The sequence below is a fragment of the Loxodonta africana genome, chromosome 6, assembly GCF_030014295.1.
Source record: "Loxodonta africana isolate mLoxAfr1 chromosome 6, mLoxAfr1.hap2, whole genome shotgun sequence".
In the NCBI taxonomy this organism is placed as follows: domain Eukaryota; kingdom Metazoa; phylum Chordata; class Mammalia; order Proboscidea; family Elephantidae; genus Loxodonta; species Loxodonta africana.
In genome coordinates, this window is record NC_087347.1 from 115021948 (window position 1) to 115028878 (window position 6931).

Here is a 6931-nt window from a genome sequence, read left to right on the forward strand (position 1 = left end):
TGTTGTTGTTCTGGACTGTCTTGGCTATCCTTGACTCTTCAGTTTCCACATAAACTTTAGAATCATCTTATCAATTCTCTCTCAAGAAAACCTGCTAGAATTTTGATTGTCAATATTGAGTCTCGTAGTCCATGAATATGGTATATCCCTTCATATATTTAGTCTTCTTTAATTTCTCTCAATAATGGTTTATTGTTTTTCTAGGTAGAGGTCTTGCACATTTTTCATTAGTTTATTCCTAAGTATTTAATTTTTATGGTGTTGTAATTAGTGTCTCTTTAGAATCGTTTTCTTATACTTTGTAACTAATATAAAAATATAGCTGACATTCGTGTTACTGATTTAGTGTCCACTGGTCTTGCTGAAATCACTTCTTAATTTTCTTCTTTTCCCTGATTCTCTTTGCCGGTGTGCCGGTAATATACTGTTCTAATACTTTTGTTTTTATGGTAAACCAAGGTGTGAAAGAAGCAGCATACAGCTTTAATTTGAGTATCTTTTCTCAGGGCACTTTACACCATATCTCAGTAGTCTGCCTTGGGGCACACATTCCTGCCTTGTGAGCAAGAGAAGATTGGATGACCAACAGTGAAACCTTACTCTTCTCCTTGGCAATGTCATCAGTTTTCCAACTGCCTGATTCTTGTGCCTGTGGCTGTCTGAGCAATTACTTCTTGGGTTTTACCTCCCTTGCTTCTGTGGTATGTAGAATGAGGAGAGGGTGCTGCAGCTCACCCCCAAACTTGCTATTCCATGTCAGTGGTAATTGTTTAGGCTCTTGGTGACTGTGCCATTTAATTGTGAAAAATTCTGAGCACTACATAAGGTTTGATTGAGATATGTATCAGCTCTCAGCATCTTCTTTAAGTATGGTCTAAGTTTTTTTTTTAATTTTAATGTATTTTGTAAATATTATTTATAATTTGGCATTTGGCATTGTCCATTTCCTGGTTTCTTTGATGATTGTGTTCTATTTTTAGTTTTTCATTCTTTTTACTTTGGTGGGCTTTATAGAGGAGAGTGCTGGGGAAGCAGAAGAAAGGCCTTTATTCCACTACATTTAACTTTTTTCTCTGAATGATAATGTTAGCAGCCTACTAATGGCTTTTGATTCAGCTCAAATGAACAAATATTTATTCAACACCAGTTCTTTAAGCCAAGTCTTTGAAGCCTTATTCTGTGTATCTCTCATCCTCACAATGTGTCCTATTCTTTAAAATGTTTATTTGGTAGCTCTTTAAACCAAAGAGGTACAATGTGTAGTATGATGGTCAGAGGGACAGGCCAAGGGCCATCTTATTGCTGTTAGATGCTTCAAGTTGATTTTCTACTCATAGCAACCCCATATGACAGTGTAGAACTGCCCCATAGGGTTTTCTAGGTTGTAATCCTTATGGGAGAAGATTGCCAGGTCTTTCTTTTGTGGAGCTACTCGGTAAATTTGAACTGCCAACCTTTCAGTTAACAGCTGAGAGCTTAACTATTGTACCACCAGGGCTCCAGGGCTCTCTTAGTGCCCTGGCGATGATGACCTTGAGTGAGAATATCCATGTCATTGCTACTTCTAGTTGCCCATAGCATTACCTTTTTCTTCTGGCGTGGATTAATCATTGCATGTTAAATAAAAACCAGACATTATTATGGAGGTTTAGAAATTCCTCAAGTCCTGTTCAGTTTAGTTCAATAAGCATTCATTGACTATGCTGTGACTGTGTACTGGTGCTTTTATAGGCCATGGAGATACATCAATATGATGTAACCCTTGACTTTAGGATTTTATAATCTGGTTGGGAGGAGGACATAAAGATCATTTCTGTGTGGCAAAAGTTAAGGGCAGTGGGGACAGGAAGGTTTGGGTGCCAGAAAAGGGGCACGGAGCCAAGTTAGATATGAGAGACTGAGAACAAAGTTTTACTTAGAAACAAGTTTCAAATTCCCAGCAACACACAGGTACTCAGAACAAAAGGCTACAGAAAACAAATGGAAAGTTTCTGTTCTATAAATCTTCTCCCTACTTCTGTTTATCTCTCCAATAAAAGCTCCATTTATTAGGTTAATTTAGCAGTGTTCGGTGATTAAGGAATAGTTCAGGCTTTAAAGAAGCCCTGGTGGCACAGCAGTTAAAACAGTCAGCTGCTAACTGAAAGATCGGTGGTTCAAACCCACCAGCTGCTCCGTGGGAAAGATGTGGTGATCTGCTTCTGTAAAGATTTATAACATTGGGAACCCTATGGGTCGGTTCTACTCTGTCCTATAGGGTTACTTTGAGTCGGAATCAATGCAACAGGTTTGTTTTTAGGTCAGGCTTTAAAGGGTGTGTCTCCTCAGATTATTGGGCATGTAACTACTGTATCCCCTTATCGGGACAGCGTATGGCATGTGGTGATGCTAGAGATGCTCAATAAGTGTTTGTTTATTGAACGAAGGTATGATCTAAGAGCTCATGCTGCTACTGTTGGTCTGGAGAGGGTGGGTTGCAGGAAGGGGCAGAGTGCAGTCAGAGGATGCCTGGCCAGGCTTGGGAGGAACTTAGACTTGGGAAGCAGCAGACTACTTACTCACTTGATAGCTGTGCTAATAATCTGCGTGCAAATGGATCTTTCATTGAAAAGTGGCCCAAATCAATTGCCCTCAAGTGAACGCTAACTCGTGGCGGCCCCACGAATGTCAGAGTAGAACTGTACTCCCTAGGGTTTTCAATGGCTGAGTTTTCAAAGGTAGATTGCCAGGCCTTTCTTCCAAGGCACCTCTGGGTGAACTAGAACCTCCAACCTTTCGGTTAGCAGCTGAGCATGTTAATCATTTGCACCACCCAGGGACTCCTAAAGTGGCCCAGGACACTATCAAATGACACTCCCTGCCCCCACAGCAGAAGCTCAAGGGCAGTTTTTTCTAACCTCTTCAAGCCTAGTCTTTTTTTTATTATTATTTATTTAAAATGTTTTTTATTCACTTATATGGTAAATATTGTCTTCTACTGAAAAACAGTGACATTTGTCTTTCAATCTGTCAAGCTTAGCCAAAAAATTAATATGTCCCTTTTCTCTATTGTGTAGTGACATGATACAGGATGTAAGAAAAGTCAATTCTACATTACTAAATAATTACACACATTTATAGAATCTTGGAGAAATGATTAAAATTACAGATGAGCATTAAGTGTGGGCACATAGACATCCCTTGTAAGACAATGGGTTTAACAAAACGTGTGTTTGCTCTGGTATCTGGCACTGATACAGAAATACTCAATTCCAAATCCTCCAGCTCCCGGAGAAGGCCTTTCCCTTTTTTAATTTTCTCCAGCTGATTTTTTTCTAGTTGTTTTCCAGTTGCTGCTTGTTCTTTCAGTCGTTTAATCGCTTTCGGTTTCCTCTTTAGGTTCTTGACTTTTTTGTCTATCTCAAGGTCTCCAGAAGCTGATCGTGAGGCAGTATTTCATTGTGTGCTCTGTGGGGCAGAAGGAGGTGCCAAATCTGGACTCTTGTTACTTCTTGCTTCCTGTTTTGCAGCTTTCTTAGCTTTATGTTTTCGTTGATTTTTAAGGGCTGTTTTTGATAGTGGCTTATCACTTCCAGATTGTGGTTTCCTATTCTGAGGTGGTTCCTCCTCATGCAGTTTAGAATCGATGACTGTTTTTTCTTCAAGCTGGGAATTTATAAGCTGTTACAACTTTAGATTCCTCTCTAGGTACCTCACTTGGAACTGCTGAGTAAGTTACTGTTTTTGCTGGAAATATCCCATCTAGAAATGGCTGCCAAGAAACCTGTGTATTTCTGCATTTGATGGCATGTCATACTTGTGTAAGACAGAGCCAGTGTAATGCCAAATCTTGAACCCATTCTTTTTTTTTTGTACTTTAGATGAAGGTTTACAGAACAAACTAGTTTCTCATCAAATCATTAGTACACACATTGTTCTATGACATTGGTTAACAACCCCACGACATGTCAGCACTCTCTGTTCTCAACCTTGGGTTCCCTATTACTAGCTTTCCTGTTTCCTCCCGGCTTCCAGTCCCTGCCCCAGGGCAGGTGTACCCCTTTAGTCTTGTTTTGTTCCATGGGCCTATTCAATCTTTGGCTGTAGGGTGAAATCAGGAGTGACCTCGTTACTGAGCTAAAAGGTTGTCCGGGGGCCATACTCTCAGGGTTTCTCCAGTCTCTGTCAGGCCAGCAAGTCTGGTCTTTCTTTTTAAGTTAGAATTTTGTTCTACTTTTTCTCCAGCTCTGTCCGGGACCCTCTATTGTGATCCCTGTCAGAGCAGTCAGTGGTGGTAGCTGGGCACCATCTACTTGTACTGGACTCAGCCTGGTGGAGGCCGTAGTAGATATGGTTCATTAGTCCTTTGGACTAATCTTTCCCTTACGTCTTTAGTTTTCTTCATTCTTCCTTGCTTCCGAAGGGGTGAGACCAGTGGAGTATCCTAGGTGGTCGCTCACAGTTCAAGCGTACTCTTGCTGTGGGTTACACAGATTATTATGGGTACGGTTTGGGGGACTGACTGTATAGTATCTGACCATGTCTTGATCTGTGAAAGAGAGAGAGAGAATCCTAGGATCATTCCTGCGGTTTTGGCAAGGGTTAGCCTGCCCTTGGAGTCCCTGGGTGGTACAAACAGTTAATGCACGAGGTCACTAACCAGAAGGTTAGAGGTTCAAGTCCACCCAGAAGTGCCTTGAAAGAAAGGCCTGGTGATCTATTTCCAAAAAATCAGCCATTGAAAACCCTGTGGAGCACAGTTCTACTCTGAGCACATCAGGTCTCCATGAGAAATAGCCCGCCTGGGACTAATTAATGACTCCCAAGGTTGTCTGGAAGACAAAGAGCTCAAAGAATGGTACCGGCTTTGAGACCCTGGTTTATGCACAGTTCTTTGTAATTCACTGAGAGCTACACATTATAGTAGCAAACGTTGGATGGTACTGTTCACGCAGCAACATGTACGTTTACTTAGCAGGCATTTTGCTGTGAATTACAGATAGGAAGCTGAATTACTGTTCTGTTCCTCAAGCTGCTCAGGGGTTAGATCGGGGTCCCATTCTCAAAGCCTGCTGGGTCAGCTAGATGCCCTCAAGGGCCAGACAGACCTTGGAAGTGAGGCCAACTGGCTCTGATGCTGTAGCGCTGGCACCACGAGGCTCCCATAGATGCAGGAGGAAGGGCCAGCCGGGGAAGGGCATAGCAGATTGTCAGAGTTTTTCTAGAGGAGCCAGAAATTCAGGGTTTTGTTTATGCACTTATTTTTTTAATCTTAAGTCTCCTGATTTAAAAACGTTAGAAGCCAATTCTGAGGCAGCAACCCTTTGCAAATTCTAGTCTAGGCTGGCAAAAAAAAAAAAAAAAAAAAAACGTAATCACTGTGCTGCTGTTGAAGACAGGCACTTTAATGGCCTAAGTCGGCAGTGGAGGCGTTGTTTGTTTTCCAGACTGCTTTTCCCCTTCGCCTTTGGTAGTGACTGCATTCAACATCCTGTTACTGATTTTTTAATGCTTCATAGTCTTGTGTCTGAGTGGGAGAGTTTCTGTGAAGTGAGTTAGAGCATGTATTAATCAATTTTGACCTCTCTTAATTCCACTTCTGCTGCTGCCCAGGTCCCTGAAAGCACTAGAAGCTCCAACAGAAGCGTGGATGTCGGAAAGATAGGTTCTCAAGTTGGATCAACTACTTGGCTGTTGGCGACTTGGTTGCCAGGCGTCTGAGTGTTAGAGGCAGTCTAATTAAAGTGGGATTGATTTATTAACGGAGCTTTGCTGGTCACATAATTTAGCAACTTGGAGGTGTTATGGAGCCTGGGGTATTGCTAAAGAGTGCTAAGGCTCAAGATAATTATTGCCTGAGTTGGAGAGAATGACAGATGGTACCTCATTGTTGCTATAAATCGAGCATGCAATTGAAATGGCATTCTTTGTTTGACGTTGTTGAGCGGATCTCTACATTGATCACCTTGCTGGCATCCTCACCTCTCTGCACATTTCCGAGGCTCTTTGTCTGAGCCTTCCACCAGCCGCCCTGCAAGCCTGCTTATTCAGCTGCGTGATTTGCATTTGGCCTTGCTCTAACAATGGGTTGCCTGGGTCTTGTCCATTGTCCAGCTGTCTTTCTGTTTGAATTTGAGTTTCCAGCTGACGGGCTTTCTGGCCTGGTGGGAGTGTGACTTAGCTAAAGAAGGTCTGGTCTTTAACCAGACCTGGATAAATATTTATTTAAGACTTCTGTTGTGTGGGTGCTTCTGGGAGTGTAGCTGGCATTACCCCCTTGACATGTGAATGAAAGTGGAGTGCAGGACAAGCAAAAACCTGGGAGGCAGGAGGCCCCTCAGACTGGGAGTGACATTTTGCTTGTGTTCCGCAAACTGGCTTGTCTGACCCTCCGACCTCCCATGAACTCTCTGGGGCCTTAGCTCCCCATGCTTGTACGTGATTTGGTCTAGGAAGATGGATTTCAGAAACTTAGAAGTAATAAAGACATGTGTGGTAGTGGGCCTTTCTGTTAGCCACAAGCATTTGTGAGCTCACAGTGTGGCCTGCTCCTAAATGTGCATCATAAATCTCGCTTCTGCTCTTCTCTTTTAGCCCTGTTAAAAATGAAACAGAGTTTCTGTGGAATAAAAGAAGAGTTTTATTTAGATTCAAAGATTTGCAAATCAGGAAGCGCCAGAATTAAAGTTCAAAATGGTATTCCAAAACGTACGTCCTTTATATTCAGATTTGCAGAACTTTGTACAAGGTTGGAAAGAGTACAGGGGTACATTTGATTGGTTGACGTTCAGTGTGCTCTCGTATGACTATTTATCAAGAATTTCTACTGGCTGAGGTACTCAAACTTAGCCTCAGTTTCCTGCGTTCCAGAGCTGGTTCTCGCAACAATCTGAGTGGACCACCTCAGAACGTTAGAGAACAAGTTATCTTGGTCAAGCGTGTGGTCATGGGT

The 6931-nt window shown here is 42.3% G+C and overlaps 1 pseudogene; it reads right to left on the reverse strand.

Annotated features, from left to right (window-relative positions):
- Positions 1-2946: 2946 nt before the first annotated feature.
- LOC111749465 (eukaryotic translation initiation factor 2A-like) lies at positions 2947-5145 on the reverse strand (annotated as a pseudogene).
- Between the last annotated feature and the right edge of the window lie 1786 nt (positions 5146-6931).